Source organism: Chelonia mydas, chromosome 20 (genome assembly GCF_015237465.2).
Source record: "Chelonia mydas isolate rCheMyd1 chromosome 20, rCheMyd1.pri.v2, whole genome shotgun sequence".
In the NCBI taxonomy this organism is placed as follows: Eukaryota; Metazoa; Chordata; order Testudines; family Cheloniidae; genus Chelonia; species Chelonia mydas.
The window spans coordinates 11,205,566-11,226,612 of NC_051260.2; the positions used below are offsets into that span (position 1 = coordinate 11,205,566).

General features: G+C 56.4%; 1 long non-coding RNA gene across 1 annotated transcript; it reads right to left on the reverse strand.

Moving 5' to 3' along the window:
* Positions 1-5,607: 5,607 nt before the first annotated feature.
* Positions 5,608-11,056, reverse strand: LOC122463423. The gene is made up of 3 exons (XR_006286778.1): positions 10,981-11,056; positions 8,560-8,628; positions 5,608-5,692 (listed from the first exon to the last, which is right to left on the reverse strand). It is a non-coding gene; the product is annotated as an uncharacterized LOC122463423 (long non-coding RNA).
* Positions 11,057-21,047: the final 9,991 nt, after the last annotated feature.

The window sequence follows — 21,047 nt, forward strand, 5'->3', positions numbered from 1 at the left end:
TTTCCAGAGAGATCTGAACATGAAGAAAGGTTGAGACCCACTGGACTAGATGATCTGACAGGCTCACACTGTGTCCAGGCCACCTGTCCCGGTTTTCCCAGGACCACGCTGGGAAATCAGTTGGACAGAGTGCTCCATTATACATAGCCAGCTCGCCAGATCATGGGCTCAGGATCATCCCAGCTCTCCTGGATTTCGAACCTCAGAGGTGCCCACCCTAAGTCAAGCTTGCTTGTGGGGAGGGGGAAACGTGGCTGCAGCTGAGTCTGGGCTCGGGGCCCCGGGGCATGGGGGCACTCACCGGACGTTCTTCAACATGTACAGCACCTCGGACGGCAAGTGGGAGTTGGCCACATCAAACTCAGTCAGATCCGCTTCCAGCACCGAAGGCGGCGACTCCTTCAGCTGCAGGAAGGGCAGCTCCTTCTTGATGCACAGGATCCTGGGCACAGGGACAGACAGGGTAGGGGATAGACAGGGCCAACCAGAGAGTTACCTGCAAGGGCAGATTCCCCCACACACACCCAGGGCAGGAAAGAATCTGCATCATGCATCAAGGAGGCAAGACTTGTTCCTGAGCCATGGCACTCACTCATGCCAGGGGCCTGAGGCCCAAGGGCCCCAGCCAGGGAGCTGAGCAGCACCAAGCCGCAGGCTGGTCTGGTGCCGGTCAACTGCTCTGGGGGTGGGTTCTCAAGGCTGGTGTCCAGGATGGGGTGCAGCTGCTTTGCAGGGCAAGGAGAGGTCAGAGTTAGTGCTAATGGCTTAGGGGGGAAACATACGACCCACTCCCGCAGCAGGGCTGGGCCCATGGGTGCCTCCACTACCCCTCATGGCAGGGCTGGGCCAGCCCCAGTTGTCTCACACCATGGAGGGTGAGCGAACCCACTTACTTTTTGGCAATGGTCAACATCTTGAGCTTCTTCTTCATGCGGGGCTGGGAGGTGCTGGAGATGGTTGTGTCCACAAGGGAGGAAGTTGTTGGGGACACTGGGGCATGGCCACTAGGTAACTCGAGGGGATGGAAGACCACGAGTGTCGATGAAGCCCCCTCGCACTAGGCCCAAGTGTCCTTGCCCCCCCCCGCCCCCGCCTGGAGGCACTCACAGCAGTTATGCTGAGGATCTGCAACAATATGTTGCAGAGTCAAACTGCCTAAAACTAAGCAAGGCCAAACAGGGCAGATATGGAAGAACAATGCTAAATAAAGCAGCTTTATGTATGGTTTAAGAAATGTTACAGAGCACAAGGGCACTAGCTGGGAACTGGATTGGCTGGCTATATGGATACTTAGGGCAGCTTGCTATTGGATAGGTATGCTGGGAAAAAGGATGTATAAAAGCCAGTGTAACTTCCTGCTCTGTGTGCAGGATTTGAGATTCTATTCTCCCTGTACCTTTTTGCAGCTGCAAATAAACTTTTCTGCTTCTCCACCCCGTTGTGATTATTGGGTGTAGCACACCGGGTAGCAAACCAACTCCAGCTGTTGTTTAGCCTCTCGGCACTGGGTGCCGGCAACAAGGTGGACTGGGAAACCTACAGAGACAGCCCAGGTAAGCCACCAGCTACTCCCATGGACAGCACCCGCTGGAGCCAGAAGTCTGGGCGAGGAGAGTCGGCACTCAGCCAACCACGTGCTGCCAGCGAGCCATGCAGGAGACACAGTCCGGGAGTCCTCATGGAACTGGCCTTCTCCTGCAGGTCACCTTGCCCCAGTGCCAGCCCTCCCAGCTCCTGGTGCCTGGTTCCCTGCCCCCCTGAATCCTCACAGGCAGTCAGATGATGGGCCTGGGGCAGAGGCCTTGGGGAAAGCCCAGAGCCCTACTGCCTCACCCCAATCTGCTCAGCAAGCAGCTCAGTGGGGGGCTGCTTGACAGGACTCCCAGTGGTGGGGATGGGATTCTGCTCACATCTCTGGGATTAGTGACCCCACAGGACCCTCCCCAGACCCAGACCCAGACTCTGGCAGAGCTATCTGCTGCTGTGCCCCAGGTCCTGGCAACTTGACCCAGCTGGGCTGCAGCATGCCCCCCGCAGGAGCCCATCTCCCGCCACTGCTCCCAGCTGGAGTTCACTCCCCACTCCCAGCTCTGCCCCAGCTCACCCTCACTGCTTCCTGCAGCGACAACCAGCACCAGGAGACCCGCCCCTGCATCCCAAACTGACCCATGAACACCCCCCACTCCGCGTCTCGGCCAGTACTGCCCCCCCTTTGCCCCTAGGCAGAGCCAAGTGGGTGGGGGGAGCAGGGAGAAGAGGGGCTGGCAGAGGCTGGGGATGTTAGTGCTTTGAAAACACTCTCCCCACCTTTGGAGCATGAGCCTGGATAGGTCCCTGTCACCAGCCAGACTGTCCCCTTGGGGCAGGTGCCTGGGCCCTCGCATGCTGAACCTGTCCCTCCCTCCAGGCAGGGCCCAGCTCCTGGCTGCCTGGGCAGACAGCCACATGCCCTGCCCTGTCTGCTAACCCCACTGCTGTTACTTAGTGTGACAAAGCTCTGGAAGGTGTTTATGAGCTGTCTGCACCTAGCACCCTGGCACCACTACCCGCTGGGGGAAAGAATTCATTCTCTCCCTAGGCCATGGGAGAGCTGGCCAGGGATCTGAGACAGAGTTGCTCGGACTTTCTGGACTGGAATCAACATATCTGAGCAGCAGACCCTCAGTGCCTGGAGACAGACACCTGGTTCAGAGGCAGGTGAGCACAGTGTGGCTGGGTCCGGAGAACAAAACCAGGTGGCTGGGGGAAGAGCTGAGCTGGGGGGAGAGCCTATGACTACACTGCAAGAAAAGACCTATGGCCCAACCCCAGCTGACCCAGGTCAGCTGACTCAAGCTGCGGGGCTAAAAATTGCAGTGTAGATGTTTCGGGCTGGAGTCTGTGCTCTGGGGCCCTCCACCCTCGTGGGGTTTCAGAGCCCAGGCTCCAGCTTGGGCCCAAATGCCTACACTGTAATTTTTAGCCCTGTGAGCCCAAGTCAATTGGCCCGGGCCCAGCCTCGCAGCGGTGGGTTTTTCATTGCAGTGTAGACGTGTCCCCAGACACACAGCGCTGACCTGAGGCAGACAAAGGGACAGGGAAAGGAATGGTTCCTACAACAGCTTGGCTTGAGGGAGGCCTGAACTCGGTCTCTACTTTTTCTTCTCTGTGCCAAGCTAGGATCTCTCAGAGCCCTTGAGCTGAGTAATAAACTGTCCCCTTGGCTTGAACAGGCTCCTGCCTCACTGAGCACAGTGCCCCAAAGGGCACAGCACAGGCCTCCCGCAGGAGTCTGGCTGGGACGTTGCACTATCCATGATTTTATGAAAATATGCTAATGAGTAGGAATATAATGTAACTGGAATATGCTTCATGCAAAAGGTCTCTTGTAAGGTATCATTACAAAGCTTACAATCCACTGAGTGTGGGCATCCTATTTGTATAAATGTATCACTCTTGTATCTGAAACTAGAAATATGAAATCTAACTCTGAGGGCCTATTGTAATTATGCGAAGAGTGAGCCATTAATGGAATCTTGATGGCTCCCATCAGCCAGGACAGTTGACTGTGGATGGCTCTGTTTGCAGGCCAGCCTGACTCACAGGAAGGCCTGGAGGAATGAAGGCTTGGAGTCTCACAGGAAATGTGACCATGTCACCTGCTACTGGAATCCATCTTAAACTTGGTGCTTTTCAATTTAGAAGAGGGGGAGCGACCCAGAGAGACAAAAGATTCCTGCCTTGTGCCAAAGCCATATAAGGGGGTGGAACAAAACAAAGGGGACTGCAATCATGAGAAATCCCCTAGCTACCACCTGAGCTGGAACAAGGGCTGTACTGGGGAAAGAACTGTGCCCAGACTAGGAAGGCGTCCAGTCTGTGAAAGAAACTTATTGAAACATCTCTGAGGGTGAGATTTTATCTGTATTCAGCTGTATTACTGTATTAGAGATAGATTTGCATGTTTTATTTTATTTTACTTGCTAATTCACTTTGTTCTGTCAGTTACTACTTGGAACCACTTAAATCCTACTTTCTGTATTTAATAAAATCACTTTTTACTTATTAATTAACCTGGAGTATGTATTAGTACCTGGGGCGGGGCGGGGCGGGGGGCAAACAGCTGTGCGTATCTCTCTATCAGTGTTAGAGAGGGCGAATAATTTATGAGTTTACCCTGTATAAGCTTTATACAGGGTAAAACGGATTTATTTGGGGTTTGGACCCCGTTGGGAGTTGAGCATCTGAGTGTTAAAGACAGGAACACTTCCTAACCTGTTTTCAGTTGAGCCTACAGCTGTTAGGGGATGTGGTTCAGACCTGGGTCTAGGTTTGCAGCAGGCTAGTGGGTCTGGCTCAAACCGGGTAGGGCACTGAAGTCCCAAGCTGCCAGGGCAGGAAAGCAGGGGCAGAAGTAGTCTTGGCACATCAGTTGGCAACCCCAAGGGGGTTTCTGTGATCCAACCCATCACACTGGCTCAGCCAAATTTCCTGCAGACAGGCAGGGCTGGCATCTAAGGACCAAGTTTTGGGCCTACCCTGTGTAACTGTGTGGTCCTTGGGACCTATCACACTGAAGGGGTCACTCCCAAGGGACTGGTTATGGGGTGGGGGGGGGCATAGGCTAGACCCTGTGGCTCTGTGACAGGGAAGATGACCGGGAGATCAGGCCCACCTGCAATGATTCACCTGCTAGAGCTCTTACTCCTCAGCTGCAGTGGGAGGAGAGGAGAGGGTTGGGGGCGGTGCCATGGGGCCAGCTCACAGGGGCACCAGGCCAAGGCCAGGGCTCAACACCCTGTGGCAGAACAATATCTGCAGCTCAGAGCCCCTGGCCGTACTGGCCGGGAGCCACCACCCTGTCCAACACCAGTGTCTAACTGTGAAATTGAACTACCCCCAGAGACGCCCTTCAGCTGGGCAGGGAGGGGACAGGGATTGGAGCACTACACCGGAGCTGGCAGAGCCATCCACGCTTTCACTGCCAGCACCCACTGACTCCCCAGCCTGGGCCAGCGCATGGTGCTCTGCCCCAGCCCCATACCTTGCGCATGATCTTCCGCCCTTAGAACAGCACTTTGTCCTGCTTGCGGAATCGATACTTGGGCATCTCCTGAGCCTGAACCACTGAGAGAGAGGAAGACATGAAAGGCGAGCAGTGCAGGGAACCCAGGGCCCCATCCCAGCAAGGGTTGGAGCCTGCCCCCTTCCCCACCAATCTGACTCCCTGCTTGCACTCCCCATTGCAACCCACCTCCCAGCCCAGGGAGGGGTGCAGAGGCCTTGCGGGTACAGATGGTAGAGTCTTGCCTTCCCCCCCCACACTCCAGCCCCAGGAAGCTGGGCTGCACTCAAAGAACCCCAGGAGGTTTATGCCATTCCCAACCAGTCTCTGGATACCCCTCACAATCCCTTTGTATGTTGGGAAACTGAGGCACAGGGCAGTGAGTCAGTAGGAGAGAACCCAGGAGTCCTGGTTGCCAGCCCTCTGCTCCAGCTATTATGGTCTCACTGCCTATACAGGCATGCAGACACTAAGCCCAAGATGGCCTGATGGGCAGCAGCGTGCCTGAGCCATGGCTGCGAAAGGGATCAGATTTGCTCCCTGCAGGGATGGGCACTTACTCTTGTGGCGCAGCCTACGGACCAGCACCAGGGTCAAGGTGGCGATGAGCAACATGGAAACTCCAACGCCAATCATGACACCCAGCACCTATGGGAAGAGGCATGTTCCAGTCCCGGCTTCCAGACAGGCCGCAGGTGGGTCCAAGGCAGCACCAGCCATGCTCCGGAGGACTGAATGGGGCAGGCGAGAGTAGCCCTCACCCTGTGGAGCACTTGTTTGGACGTGGAAATTCAGGCAATATTTTTATGAGCAGTGTGTGCCTCAGTTTCCCTGTGGGCTTTGTCCTGCTATGCAGTGAGTGGGAAAGGGAAGGCACAAAGCGTCTGACTCAAGAAGCCACCTGCCTGGAGACCAGCATTCACATGAACTGAACCGATCCTACTGTCAGGGAGCCACAGGATCAGTGCTAGGCCCCCAGCTTTGGACCACTCTCTTGGAGGAACCCCTTCAATGTGGAGACCCCCAGGAGAGATGGGGGGCGGGGCACGTGCAGTCATGTACACCCCCGCCCCCCGCGATTTCTACCAGGGTTCACACCAGAACCTTTAATTTGTGCCCCGGCCCAAGCTACAGAAAGGCGTTGCCTCTGCCCGGCAGAAATCCGGGAGGGCTCAGGGCAGCGGGGATGGTCTCCGAGGCTGGCTCCCAGGGCGTGTCTCCCTCAAGCAGCTTGCCCTGCTCCAGCAGTGTAGCCCTGAGGGGCTCCAAGCGCATCGCAAGCCACATCGCCCCGCTGGGAGCGAAGTGGGGATCCCCCACCAGAGAGAAGGGGAAGCCTTGGCATTTAACCTCCTGCAGCTGTGTGGACACGTGTGTGCGCCAGGGCTGCACCAACACCAGTGTCCAACCTCACAGAGTCCATCCCGGAGCCAGGAATAGAGCATGGGGAGCTGGATCCCGCGGACAAAGGCCAGGCAGGACCAGGAGCCTGCGGCCAAAGGTGGGGCTGGCAGAGGAGGGTGGGCGGGGGGCGGGCAGGAGCTGGCTCTGAGCTGGGAAGTGGCCCTGCATGGCACTGAAGAAGGCACAGTGAGTGACTGGGAGGCCGTGCTGCAGCCCACAGGGCGTATGGCATGATACCCCCACGCGTCACCTCTGCTGCCAAGGTTCCTCCAGGGCAGGCCACGGAGCCTCACCACCTCCTGAGGCCGAACTGCTGCGGTGCCAGCAGCACTCCGGCTTCACCCCCTGAGCTCTGCTCAGCAAGTCCAACGGAGAGATTCCTGGCAGAGTCCACTCCGCAGGGACCATTGCACCAGAGACACTCACCCAGGCGGGTTGATTCGGCAGCTGGAACCCAGCATGGGAAGTGCCCGCTTCACCATAAGCCTTAAAGCACAGGCAGTTCCCGCCAGCCCAGAGCAACGCCATGCCAGCTGTCTCTGACTCCCTTCCTTGGGCCAAGCAGTGAGAGCTCCCAGCCTCTTCCAGAAGCGTACTCTTTTCCCCCCACCTCCCACCACCCAGTCCTTTGGTCTCAAGCCAGGGTCTCTGCTCAGCTTTCCTGCTGACAGGCGGTGAGGCACTGGTTGCCAGTTGTCCATGACCTGGTGACCGGGGTTTTCCACTGATATGGGTCGGCCTCAGCCAGTCCTGTCTAATGACCACTTCAGTCCGCTCAGACAGCAAGGACACACACACCCCTCCCTCTTGTCTCTCTGTCTGCCCTGAGAGCAAACAATCCTTTTCCCCCACTGGGTAGCCATGCAAAATATAGGGGAAACTGAGGCAAGCAGGACTCAAAAATATTACAAAAAATTCCCATTTTGTCACACCTGCCCCTGTGGTGGAGGATCCCAAAGAGACAACAGAGCCCCAAGGACTGGGCCGTTCACAGTTAAGCCGAGGCAGGCTGGGTGTGGGCATGCAGCCTGGCCGGAGACCAAGGGAGGGCAGGGGAACAGATGGCTGCAGGGTGCTTCTGGGAGAAGAGACTCCAAATGGGGAGACCACGAGGATGGAGCTCAAAGGATCAGGATGTGGCACAGCCCTGGATCCCACCAAGACAAACTGTCCCATGCTCACCTGTCTCATGCTAACCTAAGGATCCCCAACACCCTACTGCAGGGGATTAGTAACTACCCCTGCTCTGGAAAGGCCGCACAGTGTCACTGCAGGTACTAGCTTATGCAGCAATCCCTGACAGGGAAAATGTCCCCAAACATGAGCTCACTGTTAGCAGCAGGGGACGCTGGAGCCCAGAGGCCCAGGCTCAGAGGTGCTGAGGCTGTGTGGCTTGCCCTGCGGAGACAGTGTGACCCCTGGGATCTGATGCATTATAGGGCTCACCCCAGGATGCTCTGCAAAGGGCGCGGCTCAGACCCCAGACCCTGTGAATTAGGAACAACCGGTCCCAGCACATAGTGCAGCACCACAAGCCAAGCACCTGACCTGCACAGGCTGCGACCGCATGGGCCACACCACAGGGAGGGAGGCTGCACTGCAGGGTGCCCGGGCTGTACAGTAGCTGGGTTGGCTGCTCCATCAGCAAGGCTGCCCCTGGCCAGGTCTTGGGAGAGGAGGGAGAACCCCCCGCAGCCTGCCCTTCAGCTAGTAACTACTCCCGCCTGCCACACACTCCACCCCTGCTGGCGGAGGGACCAGTGTGAGCGGGGCAGGGCAGCCACACGCAGCACTAGAGGAACTGGAAGCCAGCAGGCTCGCCACAGCTCAAACCAGGGGAAAATTCTTTCCCAGCCCCTCCCCCAGTCCAAGAACAGTGTCTGACCCCATCAACCCCTCCACCCACCTCCTGGTGTACCAGAGCCTCCCATCCCACCAGGAGCTGTGCTGCCTTGGGCCTGGGACCGTGGGCTATACCAGCGGGCCAGCACTTCCACTGGCCACGGGAGGGACCACTACACTGCTCCATATCCCCCAGGAACACAATCCCTCCAGGAGACACCACACCTGGCCCCAACTCCCAGGCATAACCCCCCAGGCCCCCTCCTCACCATGCTGGTCTGGAGCCGATCTTCCACAAAGAGCTTAAGGTTGGGCACCACGGCTGTGAGCGCTGCATCCTGTGTGGAGAGAGATGCAGACAGAGCCTCAGCGCCAGCAGGCAGGCTGATTCTGCCATCATAGAATCAGAGAATCAGAGAATCATAGAATATCAGGGTTGGAAGGGAACTCAGGAGGTCATCTAGTCCAATCCCCTGCTCAAAGCAGGACCAATCCCCAATTAAATCATCCCAGCCAGGGCTTTGTCAAGCCTGACCTTAAAAACTTCTAAGGAAGGAGATTCTACCACCTCCCTAGGTAACGCATTCCAGTGTTTCACCACCCTCTTAGTGAAAAAGTTTTTCCTAATATCCAACCTAAACCTCCCCCACTGCAACTTTGGACCATTACTCTTTGTCCTGTCCTCTTCTACCACTGAGAATAGTCTAGAACCATCCTCTCTAGAACCGCCTCTCAGGTAGTTGAAAGCAGCTATCAAATCCCCCCTCATTCTTCTCTTCTGCAGACTAAACAATCCCAGTTCCCTCAGCCTCTCCTCATAAGTCATGTGTTCCAGACCCCTAATCATTTTTGTTGCCCTTCGCTGGACTCTCTCCAATTTATCCACATCCTTCTTGTAGTGTGGGGCCCAAAACTGGACACAGTACTCCAGATGAGGCCTCACCAATGTCGAATAGAGGGGAATGATCACGTCCCTCGATCTGCTGGCAATGCCCCTACGTATACATCCCAAAATGCCATTGGCCTTCTTGGCAACAAGGGCACACTGTTTACTCATATCCAGCTTCTCGTCCACTGTCACCCCTAGGTCCTTTTCCGCAGAACTGCTGCCTAGCCATTCGGTCTAGTCTACACTTATCCTTATTGAACCTCATCAGATTTCTTTTGGCCCAATCCTCCAATTTGTCTAGGCCCCTCTGTATCCTATCCCTGCCCTCCAGCGTATCTACCACTCCTCCTAGTTTAGTATCATCCGCAAATTTGCTGAGAATGCAATCCACACCATCCACCAGATCATTTATGAAGATATTGAACAAAACCGGCCCCAGGACCGACCCTTGGGGCACTCCACTTGACACCGGCTGCCAACTAGACATGGAGCCATTGATCACTACCCGTTGAGCCCGACAATCTAGCCAACTTTCTACCCACCTTATAGTGCATTCATCCAGCCCATACTTCTTTAACTTGCTGACAAGAATACTGTGGGAGACCGTGTCAAAAGCTTTGCTAAAGTCAAGAAACAATACATCCACTGCTTTCCCTTCATCCACAGAACCAGTAATCTCATCATAGAAGGCGATTAGATTAGTCAGGCATGACCTTCCCTTGGTGAATCCATGCTGACTGTTCCTGATCACTTTCCTCTCATGTAAGTGCTTCAGGATTGATTCTTTGAGGACCTGATCCATGATTTTTCCAGGGACTGAGGTGAGGCTGACTGGCCTGTAATTCCCAGGATCCTCCTTCTTCCCTTTTTTAAAGATTGGCACTACATTAGCCTTTTTCCAGTCATCTGGGACTTCCCCCGTTTGCCACGAGTTTTCAAAGATAATGGCCAATGGCTCTGCAATCACATTCGCCAATTCCTTTAGCACTCTCGGATGCAACTCGTCCGGCCCCATGGACTTGTGCACATCCAGCTTTTCTAAATAGTCCCTAACCACCTCTTTCTCCACAGAGGGCTGGCCATCTACTCAAAGCCCATGGGCCCAGCCCTATGGCTGCTCCACCCAGCATCTGGGCATAAGGGTCTGTCTATAGCACCTTCCATCCCAACACGCTTTGCTGAGTGTGCAGTGTGTGCAGGGACCACTGGCCCACCACTGAAATGCAGCCACCACTGGAGTGAGGCTGACAGCTGTTCAAGGGGCACATAAGTAGAAAGGACGTTGAAGTGAAGGGCAAGTCTCCAGCAATCCTGGGACACTGTGTCCTGGGCAGGCCCCAGCAGGCTACACCTTCCCAGACACATCCCAGAGGGCTGCTGGGCTCTGGAGAGGCTTCTGCCAAACCCAGGACCACATCTGGGAAGAAGGTTCCCATGGGAAATGGGGGATCCTTGGAGCTGGAACGTGACCTGGATGCTGGATTTAACATTTCCAAGTCAGAGGGGAGGGGCACCTTGCTGGGGCAAGCGCAGGTCCTGGGGAGGACTCTGACTGGGATGCCAGCCAAGGTGCCCTGCACTAGAGAAGTGTCCCCAGCCCCCAGGAAATGGTGCTGGTGGGGAGGGTCTCTTCAGGTCCTTGTCCAGTCAGTGGACAGCACCAGAAGGGGGAGCTCTCTGAACGTGGGTGGTAGGGGTAGCACGATGGGTTGAGAGGCTGGGAACTTGCTTGCTCCAGCGACTGCCAGGCTGCGGAGGACAAACTGCCAGGGGCCCCAGCAAGGAACTAGACAGCACCTACCTCCTGCTCATCCTGGGGCTCGGACTCACTCTGCCCCATGTCTGCTCCCGGCCCTGGTCCCAGAAAGGTGCCTGAGAACAAGCAGAGACCTTTATGCTGTGCCCTTTGGGGGAAGCCAGGGTCCACCATGCCCAGCTCCCATGACCCCCCAGAACCATAGATCTCCTTACTCACCCTCCCAATAGTTTTCCTCCCTCACAGAGGGCCCCATTCCCCCCACCTCGCCTCCCCAAGACAGCACCCTCCCAGCCAGCCTGTTACCTCCTGGCTGGGAGCACAGGTCAAGGGGCAACATGGGGCTGGCCCTTCCCTCACTGATCCTCACCCTACTGCCCTTGACCTGAACTGCAGACACACCTGGGGAGCAGCTGGTCCTGTGGGGCTCCCCACCAATGCTAGTCTCACTGTTCGGGGCAGGAGTGTTGCTGCTTGATATCTGCCAAGGAGAAAGGTCCCAGGCAGAGTCCAGACCCTGCCCACTCACCTCCTAAGCCAGTGGTGTCCCTACCCCATTCCAGGGCAGATGGGCCCTCTGCACCTGCCCTCCAAGTCACCACCTTGTCTATCACCAGACACAGACCGGAGATGCTTTGCCCAAGAACACAGGCACCATGGCTCAGACCCCAAGCCCCTGCCAGCCGTGCAGAGTGTGGGGTGTGGAGGAGAGAGTCCCAGTTCGCACTGTGGAAGTGGGCAATTTCCAGCTCAGGACAGGGCTGGGCACTGGGGGTCAGGCCTGTACTGAGGCGCAGGGGCTGCCTCCCAGCATGGGCAAACTGGTACACAGGAGTTCTCCTGCTTTCAATAGCAGCACGGCCACGGCAGCCGGTTGACTCCCACCTGAGTATGTTCCCTGGGGGTGAGCGGGATTGTACTCTGGCAGCCACCCGCACACTGGGGCCACACTGCTATTGTTCGTGCGCCAGCTTGTGTAAAACTGTGCCTCTCTCCACCTGGCTAGGGAGCAACCTCCTAGCTCCTGTGCAAATAGACCGGGGGTGACCAACCTGAGAAGGAGCCAGAATTTACTAATGTGCCTTGCCAAAGAGCCACAGTAACACGTCAGCAGCCCCCCGTCAGCTCCCCCCCCCCCGCCCCCAGTGTCTCCCAGCCGCCAGCAGCACCGCCGATCAGCGCCTAACTCTCCATCCCTGTGCCTCCTGCCCGCCGCGATCCGCTGTTTTGTGGCGTGCAGAAGGCTCGCGGGGGGAGCGGGGAGGAGGAGCAAGGACGCAGCAGACTCCGGGGAAGGGGCGGGGGCCTTGGGGGAAGGAGTGGAGTGGGGCTGGGGGCTGGGACAGAGCCCGGAGTTGAGCAGTGAGCACCCTGTAGCACACTGGAAAGTTGGCGCCAGTAGCTCCAGCCCTGGAGTTGGTGTCTATACAACGAGCCGCATATTAACCTCTGAAGAGCCGCATGTGGATCTGGAGCCACAGGGTGGCCACCCCTGAGATAGATTGTACGCAGGGAGAGGCCAGTTAAGGCCACCCAGGCCGTGTGTTGCCTGGGGCAGATGAGGAAGGATGTCCAAGAGGGGTGCCAGCTCCTTGAGAGGAGGGGGTGATAAGACAGACTCACTCATTCCCTCCAAGAGGGACAACCCCACCCGCACCCCCCAATCCCTCGTTAGTAACGTTCTCCCCCATGCTGTGTTGGCTTCCATAAGAGCAGCAATAGCCAGTGCTGCCCCTGCAACCTCTCCTGCCAATGCTGCCCTGCCCCAGCACCCCGTGCGGGCGCAGACCCTGGGCTGAAATGGCTCCAGCAGGACATTCTCGCTGCACACCAGGACCTCACCAGGAACTCGCTTGCTGCACCTTGGACACACGGGCAGGGCAGGCAAAGCGGCAATACACAGGGACAGCTTAACCTTCGCCAGCCAAGGCAGAGCTCTGTGGTCTCAGGGGAAGGGGATGCCAACAGAGCCCTGGCCGGCCAGGGAACACATGGGATAGGCTGTTGGAGGGCCAGGGCCAGCACCAGTCCCCTAGGGAGGGCCGTTCACCCAGGAGTAACTTGGCTCCAATGCTGGATGCGTGTGCTCAGGCCAGCTGCTATTCAGGGTGAGAAAGGAGCTTGGACTCTGGGCCCACTGGGGAAATCCATTTTAGCCCTTCCCCTGTCCCAGGGATTGACACAGCAGAGGCAAGAAAGCATCAGGATAGTGCCCAGCAATGTGTCTGGCAGCCAGGGCTGAGGAGCAGGGGCTGGTTGGTGTGCAAGCTTTGGGAGGAGGAACCCAGGCGTGGGTCATGTTTTCAACCTGGGTAACTGAAGTTGTGGGAACTGACTCCTGGGAACCCCTCACCCCCTTCCACTCGCAGGAGATTGTGCAAGAAAGTTCAGCCCCAAGGCACTACCTCTAGGGCTCCAGGAGGGGAAATCGGAGGAGAGCCACAGCCCCAGGGCCAGCCGGCCAGCCCCAGGGGGACCCACACTCCCCCAGGTTGGGGATCTGGGCTGCACGGCCGCGGCACTGTGCAGAGTGCAGACCCCTCAGCCATGGGGACAATACCAGTCTCCCTGTGCCCCAGCCTCTGTGATGGGATGCAGTGCCAACGCCTTGGAAAGCTTCCCCTGTGAGCTGCTCCCGGGTTCGACTGGGCTGCACCCAGTCCATGCAGCAGAGCGGCGGTGACGTCACCGTGCACTTATTCCCCACCCCTGCTCCTCTCTCTGCTGTTTCCTGGTAAGTTCCTGCCAGCCCCAGCATTTAACACAGAGCTGCAGGAAGGAGGCCCTACACAGTTAGCTACCAGCTGGCCTCCTCCCTGCGCTGGCCTCCAGCGCTAGTGGACCCACAGAGCGCAGCGGCTGCATGGGAGGGGGAAGGGTCAGCAGGAACCCGATAAAAGCAGCCCCCAGGTTCAACCGAGAGCTGCAGAGCCAGGACAGAACAGTGGGTGCCTGCAGAGACCCAACCCCCACTCCGTGCCCAGAGGGGCTACAGCCCATGCATCCCCCTTGCTGTCAAACCACCCCACCCCACCCACAGAGTCACTTCCTTTGCCCAACTCAGCAGTCCCAGGTCTCAGCAAGTTCTACCCCCCACCCCCCGCCTTCCCCGCCCCACTACACACCCTCCCTGTGTCTGGGTTCCCAGAACTGGGGAGCATTTCTCCAGGGATTGCACTCAGTTACCCCTTTGCCTCTGGGGCTTCCTCCAGCTTTCCATCCCCTCACCCCACAAGGCACTGCCCATGGACAGCCCACGCTTACCAGTCATGTGCTGGTAGCTCCTTCTGCAGGCATACCCTTCACCCCACGGCCCCAGGGTCTCACCCAGGAGTTGTGCTCCTTGGGCGAGGTCAGCTGTGGGCAAGGCAGAGAGCAATGCACTCCCAGAGCTGCAGACATGCCAGCATCTCTGCATCCCTCTTGCCATGTCAGGGCTCCCCATCCCCTGCTCCAGTTGGACAATGTCCCTGTGCTGCGGGCCCTGCTCCGGGGGTCCCATCTCAGCTTGCCACCTCTGGCAGCTCCTGGACCCTGCACCTCTGCATCCTGGCCCCATTTCTCCCCCAGGCATCTCTTCCACTGGCCACCCACTGTCCGGTTCACCCCCACCCTCATTTGTGGTTTGGTCCCAACGGCAGCCCAGGAAATGCCTCAACGATGGACATGCGGTGAGCCCTGCGTGTTCTATCAACCCAGCCCCTTTCTGGGCAGCACATGGGCAGGGCTAACGCAGGGAGGTGGTGCATGGTACCAACCACAGAGTCTGCTCAATACCCTGCCCCAGTCCTGTGAGACCTGTGGACATGCCACCCCCTTTCAGCAATTCCCTGCCTCTCCCCTACAAGCTTCGCCACCAAGGTTACAGGTTCGCTTGGACTCTCATCAGTGAATGTCGCCATGTCAGATCCTACGGAGCACTGGGTAATGGGAATATCTCCAGAGCACGGATACGGCAACCCGGGTGCTACGTTCATTTAGCTCTGCCTGGACTTGGTTTAGGATGAGCGCTCGCAGCCAGCACGTCGCCAGCTCCGTCTGCCAAGGCCCCCACCGTCTAACTGCAGCACAATGCTGGTGGGCTCCACCCCAGCCAGCGACAGAGCAAGCGCTTCCCACCGCACACAGAATTTGCTGCCTGCAGTTCACCACAGGAAACCTCGGTGGAGGAGTTGGACTTGCCAAGCACTGGAAGCTGCAGCACCTGCTGTGTTACAATCGCAAGGTTTCCAGCTGGTTTCCCCAATCAGCCACCTGTCTCCTGCAGGTAGGAGCAGCACAGTGAGCATGAGAAGGGGTCTGGGGCTGGCCCCTGTGCCCTTTGAATCAGCCACAGAGCACCCACTGAGCTCAGAGGCAGAATCAAGGCCTCGCTGAGCACAAGCAGCACCAAGGTTTCATGGAGAATATGCCCAACAATGCTTTGTAGCCAAGATGGTCAGGGAGGCAGCCCATGGGTGCCCTAACCCTCTAACTGCCAGAAGCTGGGAGTGGAGGATGGGATGGATCACGCGGTCATTGCTCTGTTCTGTTCATTTCCTCTGAAGCATCTGGCACCGGCCACTGTCAGAAGGCAGGATACTGGGCTGGATGGACCATTGGGCTGACCCAGCGTGGCCGTTCTTATGTTCTTAAGATACAAAGTCTGACTTTAGAGAACTGGCCTGGAGAGCAGGCCCCCGCTGCCCCAGTGGCAGAGCCCTTGCCCCACCCGCAGAGTTCATTCTCCACATCACAGCGTAGAGACCCACCTTTTGGGACTCAAACAGCTGCACCGATTTGGCTAAAACATTAAAATAAAACCACTCACAACCTTCAGGCGAACGCCAGGTGGCGAAGCTCCCGGCCCAAGGTGACAGCATGAAGCAGAGTTCAAATCAGAGTCCTGGTGTTACCGTAACACCGGCATGGCAGTCGGTGGCAGGCTGCCAAAGCTCAGGCTCCAGGCCCAGCCCTGCCCTCACCCTGTAGCCCCCTTATCTACCAGGAAGAGGCTACAGATAACGAGGGTGAGGGATCAATGAACAGCAGCCACCCTCTATCCCACACAGGCTCACAGATGAGCCCGGGATGCTGTTAACAGCCACCCAAGGGACAAAGGGTGTTGGATCAATGGGATCAATGGGACCCAGATTCCTGCCAGGGCAGCCATCTCCTCTCACCCCAAAGCTCTGGCACAGAAGGAAAGGCTGCCTGGGAGAACCCCTTGGCAGGGAGCTTTGCTCAGGACGCAAGGGTCCCTCTGCTGGCTCTCATTCAGGGTGCCCACTGAGGCATGGGGCAGAAGCAGTCAGGTTAATCCAGCTCTTGATTGCCTTTGCACTGCAGCAACAGCCTCTGAAGACTGATCAGTAAGCGAGGCCACGCCCTGATAAGAGGGCTGGACAGACAGATGCTGTGTGGAAAGGCCAAGCAAAGTGCCCGTGGCCTTCCCCACCCCACCAGCCCAGCCTTCCCTGCCCAGCATTTGCCAATCCCAGCCTAGCCATTGCCCCTCCTAGCCCACCGCCCATGTCCCCCATGTCCCAGCCCCCCAACATTTCCCACCCAGCACCTGCTTCCCCCAACCCAGCCTCCTGCAATCAACACCCCCTCAATTTCCCACCCAGTGCCTGCCACCCTCCTTCCAGCTCCTGCTGCTGCCGCCGCCCCACCCCCTTCCCCACAAGCCTTCCCTGCCACCCTCAGCCAGCCTTCCCTCCCTCCCGCCCAGTCAGTCTTTCCCACTTGCCACCTCACTCTCTCCAGCCTGCCCTGCCCCACCCAGCATCCCACCCCACAACCCACCCTTTCCCACCCAGTGGCTCAGCTAAGCCTTGCAGCTCCCCTCATTAACAGTGACAGCTACTTCAGAGGAGATCTCTGTGCTGCTTGTTACTAGCGTACTTTGGAGCTCATAGGCACATAGAGCCCACCATCTATGCAGCGTCACCAGCTTCAGAGCTCAGAAGTGAGGCCCCCAAAATCATGGGATTACAAAACCGATCAGTTTGGGTTCTTTATTCATCCCTCCATGGAGCTGCTGGACTGTGCTCCCCAGCCATGAGTGCTAGACACTGACTTCATTGGCTAAGCAAAAACTGGAATTTTCACAAATTCACATGACTCCACGAGCTGGGACTTTAAGAAAGCCACCAGTTCTCCTGAGAGTCAGTGACCTTGGCTGTGCTCAGGGGAGGCTCAGCTCTGTTCCCAGGTGCCCAGCTGTGTCCTGCTTGGGAGCACTCTGTCACAAGTGTGATATTGGTGAGAAAGGAGCACACAAGGGGCATGGCCCATGCCTGAGAGACAGTTGGACACATTTCCATTTGCAGCATCAGGTTTAAAACCTACCAGAGCGTAATAAAGTAGGAATTTTCTGTAATATTTTTAATTAATCCTTTGCATGCCTCAGTTTCCCTCTGTAGTACACACTGTTACCCAATGGGTCCAGAAGGGTTAAAATGCTCATGGGGCATGAGGTTCCTGGACTTTCAGGAAGTCTTTGACAAGGAGCCTTTGGTGAGGGTTCTAAGCAAAGTAAGCAGTCATGGGGTAAGAGGGAAAGTCCTCTCATGGATCAGTAACTTAAAAGTCAGGAAACAAAGGATAGGAATAAATGGTCAATATTCAGAATGGAGAGAGGTAAATAGCGGTGTCCCCCAGGGATCTGTACTGGGACTAGTGATGTTCAACATATTCATAAATGATCTGGAAAAGGGGTAAAAGGTGATGTGGCAAAATGTGCAAATGATATAAACTTACTCAAGACAGATAAGTCCAAAGCAGACTGTGAAGAATTACAAAGGAATCTCAGACAACTGGGTGATTGGGCAACAAAATGGCAGATGAAATTCCATGTTGGTAAGTGCAAAGCAATGCTTATTGGAAAACATAATCCCAACAATACATATAAAATGTGGGGGGTTTATCATATCAATGATGAGCTGTTACCACTCAAGAAAGGTCCTGGGGTCACTGTGGATAGTTCTCTGAAAGCATCTGCTCAATGTGCAGCAGCAGTCAAAAAAGCGAACAGAATGTTAGCAACCATTAGGAAAGGGATAGATAATGAGACAGAAGATGCCATAGTGTCTCTATATAGATCCATGGTATGCCCACAAGTTGTATACTATGTGCAGATGATTGACCCATCTCAAAGAAGATATATTAGAGTTGGAAAGGGTACCGAGAAGGGCAAGAAAAATGATGAAGGGGGTAGAACAGCTTCCCGTAGGAGGGGAGATTAAAAAGACTGGGACTTTTCAGCCTGGAAAAATAGACAACGACGGGAGGTCTATAAAATCACAAGTGGTGTGAAAAGAATGAAGAAGGAAATGTGATTTCTCTCTTCACATATCAGAAGAACCACCCAGTGAAATTAATAGGCAGCGCGTTAAAACTACCATAAGGAAGTACTTCTTCACACAATGCGCAGACAAGCTGTTGAACTCATTGGAAGGGGATGTTGTGAAGGCCAAAAATACAGCTGGGTTCAAAAAGAATGAGAGAAGTTCCTGGAGGACAGGTCCATCAATGACTATTAGCCAAGATGGTCAGGGATGCAACCTCATGCTCTGGGTGTCCCTAAACCACCAAATGCCAGAACCTGGGACTGGATGATGGGGACGGATCACTCGAAATTGCCTTCTTCTGGTCATTCTCTCTGAAGCATCTGGCACTGGCCATTGCTGTAGGGGCACTGGCACCATTTTTATAGTGGAGGTGCTCAAAGCCACTGAACAAAACTAAATGCAGTTTCTGAGAGAAACCACTTCAGGCAAGAGGGTTCTGCCACACCCCCAGCACTCCTAGTTCCAGCACTTCTGCACTGCTGGAAGACAGGATATGGGCTGGATGGACCTTTGGTCTGACCCTGTATGACCGTTCTTAAGAGGTGTTGGGTCACGCTGTCTGAAGTTGAATGAATGGGTCATTAAGGACTGGTTGAAACTGACCCATGTCAGTGGAGGATCTGAAAACACAAGGGGAGCCCCAAAAGCCAGGGCAGTCACACCTAGCAACGGAGGAGGAGATTTCCCACACCTCTCTGCAGGGAAGCAGAGCACAGGTCCCCCAGCCAGCAGTTTTATAGCCCCTCAGCCCAAGTCAGCTGACCCAGGCCAGCTGTGAGTTTCACTGCAGTGTAGACATACCCTCCTGCACGCCCCCCCACTCACCCACCCACTCTCCCCGCCCGCTCCCAGAGCTCAGTGCAGAGTCTGACAAGTGCAGCACACCCAGCCTCCTGAACCTGCCCCTGCTGCTGTCTAGGGCCACAGGAACTGCCAGGTGGGATCAAAGCCAGGGTTCCTCTTGCCCAGCAGCTGGTGCGAGCCCCACACTGATGGCATCTCTTCAATCATGGCCTGGCCTGGAGCTGCAGGGTCCAGGTCTTTGTTCACATTAGGGGCTGTGTCCACACACAACACATTAGCTGAGAAGGGCAATGTGAAAAAGAGACTCCAAGTGGGGAGCAGCGACCTGTGAGGAGAACTGCTCAGGGAGTGACCTCACCCCTGCACAGGATGGCAATGCCCGGTGGGAGGCAGTGAGGTGTCAACTTGCTCCTGTGCACAAGGTCTGTGCCTTCGGCTGCAAGCTAGATGCAAAGGAGGATGCTCCAGAGGGCCAACAGCCTTAGTGAGAGCTGGTGCCGGGCAAAGGAAGGAACTCAACACCCCAGTGAAGCAGCCCCCACACTGGGCAGATCGGCCACAAGACAACTGTGAGATGGACGCTGACTGAACCCCCAGAGGGGCTGACAGCATTGCATGCCGCTGTTCAGACAGAAGCGGGAGTTGGCCACAGACAGGCTTCTGAAGGCAGGAGATCTGCCACTCTCCTTAGCTGGAGTTGGGGGCCCAGGCTGGCATTCCCAGAAGCACTGGTATCAGGCTTGGCATTCATTCTGCCATTTTCTCTTTTCAATTCGTTGCCAAGTACACTTTGCCCTGGTGACTGGCACCAGCAGAACGGGCACTGCCAGATGCTCCCCATCAGGAACCAGCATCTGACCTTACAGCAGCAGCAGGAGCAGGAAATGCAGCTGCAGCAGGGTCTAAAGGCAGAGCTCCTGCTGAGAGCTGCCGCAGGGCGTCTGGCTTGGGAAGTGCCAGGCATGTCTCTCGCATAGCAAAGGAGGCAGCGTGTCCACACCAGCTGTGAGCAGCAGCCCGAATACCCAGGCTATGCTCTCACCTGGCTGTCAGTGCATCCGCATTGCTGCACATGCACTAGGACACAGGGGGCCTGGCACAGCCAAGCTGGGCTTCTCACACACAGCTGCCCCTAGGTTAGCTCCGCGGGCTGCACGAGTGCCCGTTCCCTAGCACGTTTCCTGGCCCTGGACCCACAGCAGAGCTAGGCAGCAGCACTCTTGTGACGCTGGCACTCAGGCAGCTCGCCAATATGGTGGGCACCTGTTATTAATACTTGGCCTTTCATCAGAGATGCCACGCCCACCACAAACCAGCTACTCAGCCCCAGTGCCCCTCCTGGGGGGATGACTGGCCCCATGTGACAGAGGGGAACAACTCAGCTGAGGTTGCCCGGGAGTCAGTTGGTGCTGCAGAGCCTGTCTCCTGGGCACTGTCAGCTTAGATGAGGGTTTTCATCGCATCACACACCCGTCGCTCGCCCAGCCCTTGCAGAGTGCAGAACTGGCTGCAACTCTGCCAGACCTGGCCCAAAGCAACACGCTCAAGGCGAGAGTTAGCAGTGGACACAGGGGAGCAGCCTCTCGACTCTCACCTCTCAGGCTCTGGCCTTCAATCCCCTTCTGCCCCACCATTACTCAGGGTAACAGATTCCTCCCAGGCTCAGGGAATCCTGGCCTTTCATGCACATTGCCCCTACAAAGGCAGGTGAACAGCCAGGCCTTCATTGGAACCATGTAGGTCAAACCAGATAAGACACCGGGGGTTGTGGAGCACCATCTCCCCTGGTGAGCAGGGGACCAGGACTCCAGGTTTTCATGCTCAGCTCTGCCACCAACTCCCTCTGTGACTTTGGGAGCGTCATTTGGCCTCTCTGTGCCTCGGTTTCACAATCTACAAAACACGCCTAATACAAATCCAGGGAAGCGTGCTTTATGGGTCAGCTCCCAGGCAGGAGAGGGGAGAGCCACATTG